This window comes from Lissotriton helveticus, chromosome 4_1 (assembly GCF_964261635.1).
Source record: "Lissotriton helveticus chromosome 4_1, aLisHel1.1, whole genome shotgun sequence".
In the NCBI taxonomy this organism is placed as follows: domain Eukaryota; kingdom Metazoa; phylum Chordata; class Amphibia; order Caudata; family Salamandridae; genus Lissotriton; species Lissotriton helveticus.
Genome location: NC_136063.1, coordinates 63,072,587 through 63,087,688, shown reverse-complemented (window position 1 = coordinate 63,087,688; position 15,102 = coordinate 63,072,587). Strand labels below are relative to the sequence as shown.

The 15,102-nt window shown below is 44.6% G+C and overlaps 1 protein-coding gene across 1 annotated transcript in view; it reads left to right on the top strand.

Moving 5' to 3' along the window:
* Nucleotides 1-3,378: 3,378 nt before the first annotated feature.
* Nucleotides 3,379-15,102, top strand: part of LOC144828316 (uromodulin-like) — a 597,246-nt gene continuing 585,522 nt past the window's right edge. Inside the window, exon 1 of the mRNA XM_078686406.1 lies at nucleotides 3,379-3,450. The gene's annotated coding sequence lies outside the window, so the exon portion shown is untranslated. The remainder of the gene's footprint in view (nucleotides 3,451-15,102) is intronic.

Here is a 15,102-nt window from a genome sequence, read left to right as displayed (position 1 = left end):
ATTTTGGACTTTGTATCTTAGCTCTTTTGAATCTTCTCACTCATGGTCCTTCTTCATCACTGTCACTTTCTTAGACTGACAAGAGACCTCTACAATTGTTCATGGTACTCTTCCTTCTTTTAAAATGCGTCTCAATCTGTTGTGTCTTCTGGGCTAATAGTCTCTGGGTGTTACTTGCATTTCAGATGTACTGTTCCCTTCGATGAGATCAAAATCACACCTAGTCAGTCACCCAGGCACCTAGTCAGCCCTTCCTCTCGTGATCCTTTGGTACCTACAAGAGCCGAATCGCCACCTCCCTCAGGACTACTGCATGAAGTCCCAGTAGGTGGAGCCCTCTCTATAATTTGGCTAACCTGAGTTGGTTGTTTCTCTGTAACCACTGGGACATCCGTAACAGGTGCTGTATCTTCAAGAGGACTTGGGACTCTGTGAGTATCGGCAGTATGCACCCTATTCGGAAGACCAACACATTTAACAGCAGTTGTGGTTACTAGGATCACTTGAACCGGCCCACGCCAACCAGTTTCCAAACGAGACTTGCGTACGTGTTTCTTTACCAGGACCCAGTCACCTGGACTGAGGTTGTGGCACTGCTCTTGCTGAAGCGAAGTAGCAGCTTCCCTAACTTGCTGACACACAGATTTCCTTTTCCATCATCCAAACAAGATCCATCAACAAATAGCACACAATCTGATTCTGGCAAAGGGGTGTCTAGGATGTCTAACCTCGGTTTCGTGCACAGCTCAATCACATCAAGGCAATCTCCTTACTTTTAGAAGAGAGCTAAAAACGTGGCTTTTTACTAAATAAACGTGATCCTTCTCTTGTGTCTGCTTTTAAGTTGTTGTGTTGTTGTTTACTAGCTGCTCTTTCTTCACCAAAGCGCCGGGATGCTCCTCGGAGTAGCCGAGCGCTATAGAAGAAATAAATTAACAATAAATTAACATGATCAGCCTCATCAATCACAACCTCATGTCCAGGAAGGGGCATCAAAGTTGCAGGATTCAAACTTGTGCATTACATCAAAGTCACATTCTCAGCTCCTATGAACATTCCTTGTAAGGCGGATGTTTGCCAGGTGTTGCATTTGGGTATGCGTAAGCAAGACATCAACTGAGTGTAGCACATATGCCCTAAGCAGATGACCCATCACAATGCTCTCACTCTGCTCCAAACTCACATGCATTGCTGCAACAGATTTCAAACACCTAGGCGGTTCGTCCATTGGGGGCGTTGGGGCGTTGCCCCACTAGCCATGGACGACTGTCACTGTCACGCATTCGTGCACCAGTCAAAAAGTAAAATTATGAGCGCACTCACACAGTCTACAATACAACAGCCCAACACTGTCGACAGAATCATGATTGGAGTCACAGTGGACATCATCGCGATCGCGTAAGGGTGTGGGGGGCGGGCCTGCGGCAGTGAGTGGCAGCGTGTGCACAGCCAGCTGAGCAGAAGAAATAGCAGCGTGGCAGGCAGGGCAGCAGCAGTGTGCATATTTTGGACAAGTCATTTGTATGACTTGCCCACGCATGCGCACACACGCAGTAGCCCCTTCCCTCTTCCTCCTCCCCTAGCACTCAGACAGGCAGAGACGTCTCCAGTCCTGCCAATCATCACACGCAACAGGTGTGACGCTCACGCATTTCAGTGCGGTGATCCAACACAGGTGAATTAAGGAGCGAGACCTTCTGTCACAGACTACGGGCACCCTGGCGAGCGCCAGTTATGTTTCTTTGCGCGCCACTGAATGTGCTGATAGTTTGGTGCCTCACAGAGTCACAGTGCCATGCTGCAAGACTCGTCTCGGGTGCTCTCCGGTCTGTGAGTATTATTCATGGCTGACATGTTCTTGATATATGTATTGATAGTATTAATAGCGTTCATTTAATTTAGCAGCCTGCAAGTAGACGTTACCTGCTCACCTCGGTCTCGGTGCCGAGACGGGCCGGGCTCAGCTGACTTACTGTTGTGATTAGCAGCTGAGTTGGCCCCGCAGCCCCACAGGTGCTGTCTGTAATGTGCCCGTAGTTCCTTGCATCAGTAAAATAAATACATCCAGGATGGCACCTTCCCTGTTGCTGAGTGTTTTTCCAGCAAATCACGTGCTACCCCCAGTGTCACTCCACTGACCTTTCGGCAGCACGGCTTCTTTGGGCATTCTAAATGCGGGAGAATCACTGTGAATGCGCAATGGGACTACCTGTGTGCAGTTTTTTCAATATTATCCAGCGCCAGAATGGGTCCGCTTTTGCCTCTGAAGTCGATCGGCTGGTTACACTCTGTCAACAATTAATAATACTATTGTGGCAACAATGATCCAACATAACAGATACCAAGGACGACGGACTAGCCCCTACAGGCGCAGGATGATTTTAATTTCTTGCAGGCCCATGCCCCCAGGAATTGTTGCAGCCGCCTGCAGCACAGTTAAATTAGGACAACACTATTTGACCTGGACAAGTGCTGCTGTGGGTTCGGGTTCTGTCCGGTCAGTGAGTCCGAGAGCAGGTGCTGTCAGTGTCTTTTAAAGGCACAAGGAACTGCTCTCAAAGCTCTTCTCACTGTCCGTCGTCTCATTCAGACTTTAATCTCGTCTACACTACAACACCTCAGTCTGCAGCCAGTCAGTGTGACAGAGACACTTCAGCAACAACACATCGGCAGAAGACTTTTTTCCCCAGCTAGACGCAGCAGTAAGTAGAATTGTTGTGGCTCAGTACTTCTGTAAGCAAGTCAAAACCTAAGGCTGCTGTAAATAAATATATCTGTTCAAAAGTCGGAAATGTGTCAACTGGCAGTTTTCTCTGCATGTTTTATCGCAGACGATTCATATCCCTGCAGCAGAGAACGCCACTCTACAATGCAAATCGCAAAACTGTTTATGAGGATCTCTCTGAGTTACTGGATGCTATGTTATTGCCCTTCCATTTCTAGTACTGGGCAGCAGTTTCAAGCTCTGAGAGTTCCTTGTTGCTCAAATGGGTGTAACTTCTTATATGTATGTGTTTCCCTCATCTTCATGACTTAATTTTGATAGGGAGAAAGTGTCACTCATAGTCATTGAAATGTCACTCATAATTACACCGACATTTTAAAAATGTCACACATAGCAATCTGAAACCTTGGCAGCTATGCGTCTCATTATGGGCAGTATTAGCCCTGCTCTTAGCCAATCCTGGTGCAGTGGCGCTGTTAATGCTGCGCCAGGATTGGCTGAGTTACCGCACAGACTGAGTTCAGGATGGTGGTGCCGCTGCGCGTGGGTGGGTGGCTGTGCTCAGTGCTGCCGCACTGTATGGCCAATCACTTGTGGCCATTGGAAAGCCATGTAGTGTGATTGGCCGCTGTGGGGACGTCACCGCGCCTGGCGTGCACAGTGGATTGGCTGAGAGGGCCAGTGATGCGGGGGTTAGGCGCCAACGAACGGACCCAAGGCGGCAGGTAGGATCGAATTTTACATTTATCTTTAACCCCCCCCCCTCCCGCCCCCCATCACCCGGCCCCGCGCGATTCGTATCCCCTTCCGAGGCCTCCGCTAACGGCGCCAAGAGGGCAGACCAGTGTAATAGATAACGCAGTATAGTTTCCTGTTCAAGTCTAAAAAAGTGGAAACTGTGCCTTTCCTCTACTTTTAAAATGTGAATACGGGTCGGTGTCTGAGACAAAATAAGTTTGCCTGTGTTTTGCCAAAGAAAATGAGTATTTTGAAACTAGGATATATTTGTTAAAATCCCTTTTTTTTTTCTTTTAAAATTATTTATGAACAATCGCGTTGCAATCGGTTTTATAATCCGTTTTATCCGTTTTTACCGCTGTGCAGACGTGGTTTGCACCAATTAAGCTAAATCTGTCGGCTGCATTGCAGTCTGCACAAAGACCGGAAGTGGTGAGGAAGAATGTGTCCTATAAAGTTTCCGTCAGTGTCGCCAATTCACAAAAATCATAGAAGAGACCTGTCACGCGTCTGATGACCTCAGTGACAGGAAGTGACATGCCACCCCCTGCGGTCACATCAAAGGCCCCTGTACCGCGCGCAAATACAATTCTGTGTTGAAAACTCCAACTCGAGGCTGCAGTAGGAGGTACAACAGGCTTTAAAGCTGCATCAGCCACGGGAGGTAAAACACAGGCGGCGGGAGTCTTAGACCGCAACTACTAGCAGGAGCATTGACCTACTGAGCTGCCTATCCTTTTTTAATTTTTAAAATGCTGTCTCTAAGAGCTTTGCTATGGGGTGGGGGCACGATGGGACAGGGGAGGCGGCTCTCGGCTGGAATTGCAAGAGCGCAACAATCAATCCTGGGTCAAAGGCAGTTGTATTGTCCCAGCAGACGGGAGACAACTCTTACTATTATAGTTTCATTTGTTTCCGATGTAGTTGTTGATTGGGCAAGTAAGGAGTTGGTAAAGTACTTACATTCTCGATATTTGAGCACTTTTCAATTAAAATAGGAAATGTGCATTTTTACAAACCGAATAAACTTCAATTCCAGTTTCCCTTACTCTTCTTTGCTTGTCTCCCTTTACCATTCTCGGTGTTTCTAAACGCCCTCTCGTTCTGTCACCGCTTTCCCCCCTTCTCTCAGTGTCAGCATGCCCACCCCAGGGGCCTTTATTTGTAGATAATCCGTTTTGCCCATCTGTTAGCATGTCACCCCTCCCTCTCAGCTTGATACTGCTTTTCACTCCCCACTCTGTTTGTCACCCCACATCTACACCTCTCGGAGATTGTAACCTCTATCCCTTTATCAGCCTGACAGACTCTAATTGCCTTTTCTCAGTGCCATCCACACTCCCAGCATGTAATCTCTCCCCCTGTCCCACCTTGCACACTCATTTTCGTCATATAAGAATCCCACCCTGATTTCATTCAGATTCACCCACTAATTTCAGATAGTAACCTCTCCTCCCTGCCTGTATTATATCTTCCTGAGTCGAGTGAACCCTCTCCAGTACCTTCACCAGCCTGTCACACTATCTTTCGGTTTGCTTTTTTTAATTCAGAATATATTTTTCACACAACTGCACTACATATGATGTTTGCAATTTTGTTTTGGGCTAATTCACTAATTATGATGATAACCATACTTGGCCCTTTGACTTTTGCGGTTGAATACGTTTCAGTCGAGCATCTACAGACAATTTGAATATTAGTGTAGTGTGTGCTACGTAGTCACTAGTAATTTGCTTGAAAATGCACCATTTATCCAGTCTTTTTTTCAAAAAATTCTCGGTCCCCCCCCTCCCCAAACCCTCCGTAGATTGTTCGGGCTGGCTCGCTGAGCTTACTGGCTGCAGTGCAGTACATTAATTATTTTACGCCTCCCCACTTTCAAATCTCACCAGCCGCCACTGATATGGGGGGAACAGGATCAAGAGCTGCTGAAAAATATGCTACAGGTCTGCGTGCAGTAGCTTGCATCTGAGCGTGTACCAATAATGTGCAACCCTTGCGCTCACTACAAAACAGAATAAAGCTTTTGTTAAAGTCAGGTATTCCCCAAGCTCGAGTTCGGTAAAGACTATCTTCCAGTTCAATTAAAGAGTGCATGCAATCATCATCCCAAGGTACCACTTTTGACGCGTCTTTGTGTTTCAACCTCTGAAAGGTTTGTCTGTCGACAAAAATTGGGAATCTATTATCGACAGTTGCCAACCATTCCCAAAAACATGCTGACTTTTTTTTGAGTACTTGGCAGACTCATGTTCAGAATCACAGTGTTCCTGTCTTGAGACACTTTCCTTGCTCATTTCTCAATATGGTATCCAAGATACAGAACATCCCTCTTGCAAAACTACAATTTTGGCAGTGACAACTTATATCATTCAAAGCCAATTTAACAAATTCAATTTACGCATTTGAGTTTACTCTTATTGTAAAAAATTCTAATAATCTTTCAAAAGATTGAAAACAGAGAATGCAATGGTAGGGATTAAATAGTGCTTGGAAAGAGACTTCTAACTATTGTCAATACTTTGAAAGTAACTTAAATTATTTCTCTGTCTGTTTCCCTAATTGTGTCTGCAGCCTCCTTTTTAGAATATGTCTGTTCTATGTTTTCCCAGATTTGGCCCCAGATGAACATAGTATAAGTCCATATCTTCACTGATATTTGACTGGTGTTTGTGTACTGCACTAAAATTAGTTTGGGACAGCCATCTTTTTACAATTTCCCTATACTATAAGCAGTTATAGTTCTGGAAGAAGATGTGTTGTATCTAGGATCTGGTCTGTTTGCAAATGACCCAAAAGCTTCAGGCAGGAATCTAATCACACATGAGTATGGGGTATAAGGCTATATCATTTGAGCCAAACAATGGCCAATTATATGTCTGATTATGCAAAATTTAATTTAATCACACATGAGTATGGGGTATAAGGCTATATCATTTGAGCCAAACAATGGCCAATTATATGTCTGATTATGCAAAATTTAATTTAAATCTATATCAGTGGGGCTTGCCTTCCATTTCCCACCTGTACAGTTTTTCAAATTAATCTTTGCAATTGATGATGTTTTTAGGTCTTTAAAAGAAACCAAGCTCAAGCACTTGCATGCTGCACAGTCTGGTTTGAGATCCTCAAACACTTCTTTCCAATACCTATAACCTACTACTGAATACAAACCAACAAACTGAAGTGAATAAATAAATCTGTGATTATTAATGTCTTGTTCAACATTTCAGGTTCTTGAAATCAATAAAATGCAGAAATGTTATCACTATTAAAATAAAAAAACCCTATTCTAAAATGTTTAAGGGTGTTTATTAAAAGGGACTTGCAATGATCCCACCATTTCAAATTATATGTTTTCCTTGTCGTAGTGGGCCTATAAATATATTGATGCCCCAGGTGAAAACCGAACCACTCCTGATGAATTTCTTCGAGGAGTTGATCTTTGTCTTTTTATATCTGAAAATCATTAAACATGTTTGCAAAGAAATGGATCTTTATCTTCCAGTCAAACATGTGAACCCAAGTCAATCATCAGTTGCTTTCCAGCATTATGTCCCATGAACCTGCAAAAGGACTGGCATAATACGATTATCTAAAGTAATTCTTAAAACATTTTGAATCTGGATAAATTATATAGGCCCTAAAATTTCATTGGGAGCTATTCCCCAAACAACTTCATCAAGCACTGGATATGCAGTAATGTTAGCCACATTATGACACCTTTTGTCTCTGTGTGAAATTGCAATTCCTGAACCACAGGAGGCAACATCAACTTTTCAAGAATATAGTGCCTATTTATTAATAACAAAGTGATGAACTGCATTATAGAACACATGAGGATGAAAGATATTGCAGTGGATATTCAGACATATGACAAAGGTAGTGAAATTACACCTGGCATAGAATCGACAACAGGCAATGCACCATCTGTAGCATTGATAAATTGGAGAAATTATTATTTCTTTTGAGCTTTGTACCTCACCAGCTTCAAAATGTGGATCAGATTCGTTTTCTTGCCATGTCGTTTCTTGCAGACAACACCCAGCTCATCCTTTCCCTTTATGACAAAACATTTAACACCCAGACCAACTTCTCCACCTACATGTCAGAAGTCGCCAGATGGATGGAAACCATCAGCATCAAACTCAACACCGGTAAGATGAAAGTAGGCGTCTTTGGCAAAGACACCTTTGATGGGACTTCATCTGAAGTCTGCCAAATTCAGAACCTCTGTGAAGAACCTCAAAACTGTAGTCAATAACTAGCTCTAAAGGACAGATCAAGCGAACGCAGTCTCTGCCTCCTGTTTTCCCACACTCAAGATGTTTTTGAAGTGGTTTCTCTACAACACTTACAGACCCGTCACAACAAGCTACTTAGAGTACAACAATGTATTCCACATAGGATTCAGGACGCGACTAAACAGAAGACTTCAGACTATACAGAACTCAGCTAATAAAATCACACTGAAGGGGGCCCCTGACACTGATAACTAGTACTACTACTACAGTTAGACTTTGGTCTAAGTTAGACTCTTGGTCTAAACTCAGACCAAAAGTCTAACTTTACTGCTAGTAAAGTTAGACTTTAGGTCCAAACTTGGACTTTGGTTCTGAACTTAATATTTTCGTCTACGTTTACCATTGTCAATTGGGCCCATAGTATCTAATTGCATCATGTGTCGCTCTACAGTTTGATCTAATGGAACCAGACTTTAGGTACTTTTTTCTGTAGCACAGTGGCTTGGGGCATATAGATACAATGGGCCCAATTAACAAAGGTAATCTGAGATCGAAAGTCTAAGTTCAGACCTGAAGTCTAAGTGTAGACCTAAAGTTTAACTTTACTACTAGTAAATTAGACATTCGGCCACAGTTAGACTTTTGATTGAAACTTAGCCCAATACTCTAACTTTACTACTAGTAAAATTAGACTTTTGGTATAAGTTAGACTTTAGGTCTAAATTTAGACTTCAGGTCTAAACTTAGACGTAAGGTTTAAACTTCAATTTTTTTTCCCTGAGTTTACCCTTATGAATCGGGCCCAATATGTGCTATTGATTATGTCTTGTAACCACAAAGTCAACATGATTTGGGTGGCACTTACTCTTCCACAATCTATCAAATCCAAGCGAATGTGCTTAAGGCGAAATCTAAGATATTTGGTTTTACAGCCAGACAACCTTGTTGCATCCATACCTAGCCAGGAATGGGCATCAAGTGCCTAGAAGATGTGTGTGTTGTAGTAAAAGTACATCTAGTGCATGCCGTTTGGCAAAACCCAGGATGGCACTTCACTTGATGTGGTTGTTGAAGCCATCTTTCAGAAACTCTGTCCATCACCACCCCCTTTTCCAAAATCGATTTTATCCACACTATGTGTGGGAGGGTATACTCAGACGTGAGTCCCTTGCTCATTGCACCATCAGGATTCAAGCAAGCCGGGCCGACGAAGGCTGTGATGCCAGAAACCGGTCCCCGGAAGCTTGTTTCCTTCCCAGTATAAGAATTGGCTTGGTAGTTTGGTTTGCCCTGTTCCCATCATGCACTGGGACAGGAACAGACTAATTTGCATATAGCCAGGTTCTGAGCTGGGATGGTGCAGTGAGCTAAAAAACGGTGATGGATTAAAACCATGATCTCTTGACTTGGTAAGAGTATTCTGCATCATTCAGAAACTCTGTCCATCACCACCCCCTTTTCCAAAATCGATTTTATCCACACTATGTGTGGGAGGGTATACTCAGACGTGAGTCCCTTGCTCATTGCACCATCAGGATTCAAGCAAGCCGTGCCAACGAAGGCTGTGATGCCAGAAACCGGCCCCCGGAAGCTTGTTTCCTTCCCAGTATAAGAATTGGCTTGGTAGTTTGGTTTGCCCTGTTCCCATCATGCACTGGAACAGGAACAGACTAATTTGCATTTAGCCAGGTTCTGAGCTGGGATGGTGCAGTGAGCTAAAAAATGGTGATGGATTAAAACCATGATCTCTTGACTTGGTAAGAGTATTCTGCATCATTCAGAAACTCTGTCCATCACCACCCCCTTTTCCAAAATCGTTGTTGAAGCCACTGACATTCCATACCATCAATTTAAAGGCCATTGTACTTCACACATTTGTCTAGGGGGCCATGGAGTGCTCACTGAGATTTTCGATGAGTAAAAGGGAACAACGGTCACAGCCTGCCTAAACCAAAAGCAAACTTGTGGCCCAACAGGCAAAAACACCCAAAACATTTCCACAACCACTGCCACCCCACACGACCAGCCAAGGAGCATCTGTCACCCCAATACAGAAGATCACATACAGAAGAAAACAAACTGTGTGAGCAATGCAATCTACGCCCCTCCTGGACTCCCTTATCAGAAAGGATTCAGTGCTGCTGGCTAAAGAATATAGAAAAGGCAGAGGGTTGTCAAGAAGACCTCAAAAGATTTCCATTGATTCTGTACCAGGCGAGCACAATTAGGAAACACCAGGATCTGATCTGATTGAAAGTGTGTAGGAGCTAGGTCACGGGACGGTTGGAGAACCACATCCCTGTCTTTCAAGTTAAGTATGTTTACAATGAATGGACTAGGGGGTGCTCCAGGGGGGGAAGAGCAGCCACCAACGACCTTTGTGCCCGCTCCACCACAAAACATGAGTAGAGATACCCCTCAGGGATCCATGACTGGATCAGTTTCTCAAGGAAGTCCTCAGGCACCATTCCCTGGATCTCCATGCTCTAGGATGCTATGGTCAAGTGAGAAGCCTCTGCCTTTAAGGTTGACATAGAGTCCTTTAGGTCTGATAACTGGCCTTCGGTGCCGGCGACTCGCTCTGCAACATTGCATATAACCTAGCAAAAGAAGTGCAACATGCACCCCGCCTCCCCAATCCTGGACTCCAGCGCAGAGAGGGACACCTGAATGGGAGAAGATTGGAGGTGCTGGGTGGACTCATCTGTGGCAGGAGAGGTGCCGCAGCAGAATCCTGGCTGGCCACTGGGGCCTGAGAAGCCTTACGTTTATCTATTTTGGACTGGCTTTGTTCAGGGGTAGTCCCCCTCAACCCATGCTGGAAACTGCGCTAGTCTAGGAGCAAGAGCTCAGTGCAAAGTCCACAGCCACCCTGTGGGAGGCACAGCGCCCGAGGAAAAAGCAGCCAAAACATAGACCTGGTCCCTCAACACACTGAGGGGTTCAAGCAAGATGAGGCTAAACCAGTGGTGGGGGGTACACAGGTCCTAACCAACTTGCACTGGGGAAGGTCCCAACCACGGTAGCACAAGCAGTCGGATACATCGCCTAGCTCATGGAGCAGTGGCTGATAAAGCAATCAATGGGCAATCTGCCCAAACGTACCCCCCAACAAGAGGGTCCTCCAGTGGACCATTGATGTCAAGGATGGGGGCCTAAGTGAAAAAAGAATCAGCTGTGAGCCCTACCTGACTCCGTCAATTGCCGCTGTAAGGAATAGGGCTCAACATGGCCCACAGCGTCTCTAGGGCTGGCCCGGTGTCACTTCCCCCTGCAGTGGGTCTCTTTTGAGTCAAGTTTAAGCCCTTCGTGGGCGCAGCCAATCATGTGCAGGAGCCACCAGGGGCCCAGGTTCAAATGTCCCAGGTGGGCCCCCGATCCGTAACAACCACATCTAAGCCTGGTTCTACCAGTGGGATGTCCTCAGTCGGGGGTCTGTTTTTGCCTGCCCACAGGGCCCAAAAGGGTTAAGGTACTGGAGTCTGCAACTCGGCACCCCCTCCAAACCACTAGTGAGTCTCCTGTTCAACGCAGCTGGGGTGGTGGGGGCCTAAGGGCTGGGGACAGAATTTGTGCTCTGCCGCCCCAAAACCTCTCAGGCCCTGCTCCAGGCAGCAATGCCTCCGAAGAGCTGCTTGGTCAGGAGCGGGAAAAGGTGACGTCTATGGGTCCCTTGGCGTCCGTAGGGACAAGATGGCCCTGGGGAGGTCAGTCAGTCAACAACAGCAGCAGGATGGAAGAGAAGTCTCTTCTGGACAGCAGAAAGCTTACAGAGAGACATCTACACTCTTGGCTGACCAGGCTACTCCTGTACTCTACTTTTTTTTAACTGGGGTGAATTAACACACCTTTCCAAGACAACAGCATTTGGCCTGTTTGAAGAACATGTGAAAATATGGAGAGCAATAATTCAGACCAAAGGAGGACATCTTTAAAAAATGTCCATGGGATCCATAGGATTCCAGTTCGGCCCTGCAGCTTTTGAGGGATGGGAGCTTTTTAATCTATGCTGTTTTTAATTCAAAACTAAAGTTCATTTCTGTTTTAAAGTAGACAGGTATATGACAAATGAGTAAAGATTTATTTTTCGAACGGGATATGGTGCCATTTGTTGGTCAATAGGACCCGAGTCCATTTTCAACCAGAGACCAGAATTGCTTAGAGTTGTTGTATTTTATTGCAAGAAGTAATTGCGTATCTCCAATAATTTTCACTTGTAGCACTCTTTTATACATTTTAATTGTAAGTTCTGGGATAAAGAAGGTTATTGTTTTAGGAGTCACCAAAGTTATTGCCGGTACTCCTCTTTTGCTATTACAATCCTATGATTACTCTTTCAACCAGCAGACTTACTCATCATTTCTAATATTGTCCCCAATCTTCAGTATTTTAATTATAAAATCCTGTTTCCCAAGTTGCTTTATATTGACCTGAGAAGCTTTGTTCCATCTAATTGTTCTATTTTTCACTGAGATCAAGGAACCTTTTATGAGAGCGTCTGGTTGAGATGTGAAGCAAATATTTGTGGATTACGGCCGCTTTGCCTTTGTGCAATGACCTTGTAGTTAGTACAAGTGTACTAAGATATAATTGATCATAAACTCTTTGAGTTACGTGGAACACATGTAGGCCAGACCCGTTGATCAGTTGAGAAACTCCCATTTAATATCTGATAGCATCAATTAATATGTAGCCGGCACATGGGCTTATTTTTGGACAATTATTAATTCACCAGTTAACTATTGCGACCAAAGGGACATTAAAGAACGTGTTGGAAAGATCCCCTGGTGATATCGTAGCCAAGAAATGCAATAGTAAATTGTTGTTAAAGTCACCGGTACTCATTACATTGGTTGGTGTAATATAGCCTTATGCCCTGCTGCTGAGGGGTGGAGGTGGTTAAAGGCCCTGACCAAGACTAGTGCCTATAACAAGGGTGAGGGCCTTTAATAACAGGTATAGCTTGAGGCAGAAGGACTATAAGAACATTCCACCAACTGATGATAGAATGTTCTTAATTAATAAGGGGGAAACATGAAGAAAACCATTGGAATGTTGGAGCTCTGGGCTTCTACCAGCCATTATACGCCCGTAGCTACTTCATTGTCTTCAAGGGAACACTCAACCTTCCAATGTTCTAATATTTCAAATGTCCTGAATTTACCGGACAGCATTTGAGATTTGTGCTTTGTTCTCTACTGAAAATACGCGTTCAGTATGAACAATTGTTTCTGACCATTATTGGCCAATAATCCTGGTAGTACATAGTTTGATTGTTTTCATTATAAATCGGAAACATTGGTCCTTCGGATGGTTTGCCATTTGAACTAAAAGTAGCGCATGTTTCATAGGTGAGAACGTATTTAGTGTAAAGGGAATGGTTCGTCACGGTTCATGCAGACAGACAATAGTGATGCTTAGAAAGAAAAGAGACAAGACTTGCTCCACTAGGTGCTAAATGACATCAACATTGGCAGTGTTTCAGGAGCAAATTGCTAAGTTGCAGTGAACTGATTCAGAAATATTTGACTGATCTTAAGGTATTCAGTGAAAGTTTTAAAACTGACCTAGGGCAGCTTGCTGTTGAGTCTGCACACATCGGTCGATAGCATATAGTCAAGTTTTTTCAGATGTATATATTTCGGTTCCAAGCAATTGTTTATCTTATATGTAGAATCTTGTAATCGGTCCTGGTTTCTGTTTTGTTTTTACAATAGGTGTGAATTGTTTGAGGTAATCAGTGTCGATATAGCAATTCCCCAATCAGTTACATCTTTTTCGAAAGAATTGCTTGCACTTTTGAGTTAAGGACCCACATGGTTCTGGAGATCTTTGGATTCCCCATCTGTTCCTGATGAAACTTTATTCCAAACAAATCTGATGAGTTAATTTTTTGCAACTCGAGAAAATAAGTTAGTAGTTTTAAAGTATTCTGACAGTTTAAGAAGTCATGGGGACCTCGTGAGACATAGGGCCTGATTTAGCAACGGAGTGGGTTTATTTGGTGGTCTGCCTACCGGGCGGTCTGCCTGCCCAAGTTAGATGCAGGAGTGCAATGGTCTAGAAGACCACCTCAATGACCAATGAGAGTGTACTTGGTAGGCTCCAAGTGGTGCAAAACACTGCTGCTAGGCTGGCCTTGAATGCCCCTCCTAGATCTCCCTCTCGTCCCCTGCTGGAGAAGCTGCACTGGCTACCGATCCACCAAAGGGTCAAGTTTAAAACCTGCTGTGTGGTCCACAAGGGCCTACACGGCCTGGGCCCTTCGTACCTGGCTGAAAAATTCAATCCGTATACGCCAGCACGTACCCTCTGGTCCAGTAACCAGTTCTTCTGCAAGTACCTACAGTAAGGAAGGTGAGGCAGGGGGGAAAAGCCCTATCTTTTATTGGCCCCATTCTATGGAATAAACTTCCCATCTCTCTTAGACGGTGTACGGACCATCTGACCTTCAGGAAAAGGCTGAAAACTTTTTTGTTTCAGTCTTAGCACCCAAATCAGTTCTCTTTGTTTCCACCCTTGATTCTCACTAGTGTTGGGGGCGGAGATACTCCTTCGGGAGTCGATTCCAGCGCGGTACAAACTCACAAATAAATCCTGCAAACTTAGGGCGTACCCTGACCCTTTGGTGGGGTGAGCTGCAGCAGGCGCCGGCGGGACTCCAGCCAGGATTCTTGCCATCACTATTTGGTTCTAGCTTGCTTCGAAGCGAATTGTGAAGGGAATCCCCACTACTTCTAGTCAGCAGAAAAAGAAAAATGGGCTAGTAAATCACCTTTGTTTGGGGGTACAGGCTGCAGTCCCTCCTGTCCTGGCGCACCCTTAACACAAGAGACCGGCACCTTGTTTTGACGGAGTCAAAGGTAAGTGTGTGGGTATACAGTGCATGGTGTGTATTTTGGTGTGGTACCGTGCATGGTGTGCATGTTTGCGAGGTGCAGTGCAGAATGTACAACATGGAGTCACCCAAAACCAAAACAGAGGAGAGCCCTTCATATACCAAGGGAACTGGGTCTGTGGTGGTGAGCCTCAGCAAGGCCTACCAGTACAAGGGATTCGCCCTTCTCTCCACAGAGTCCTCAGACCAATAGGAAGAAGTTGGCACAGAAACTGAAATAGAAAATACAGAGTTTATTAAACCTCATGAGGTGGAACTACATTCACACAACACCCTTCGGTAATGTATGACGTAGTATACTGAATGGAAGGAGCTTGGTTCTTTTATACCCACACAGGGGCTCAAATGAAGGCGGTAAAAGTACAGAATGCTGGTTTTAGGTACATATAAGTTCATACAGAAAGTGTACAGGCAACAAGTGGGAGGAGCTAACCGTTAGCTAATTCTGGTGGACACATCCTGACAGTTACAGACTACAGCAGCTGCAAGCTCAACTG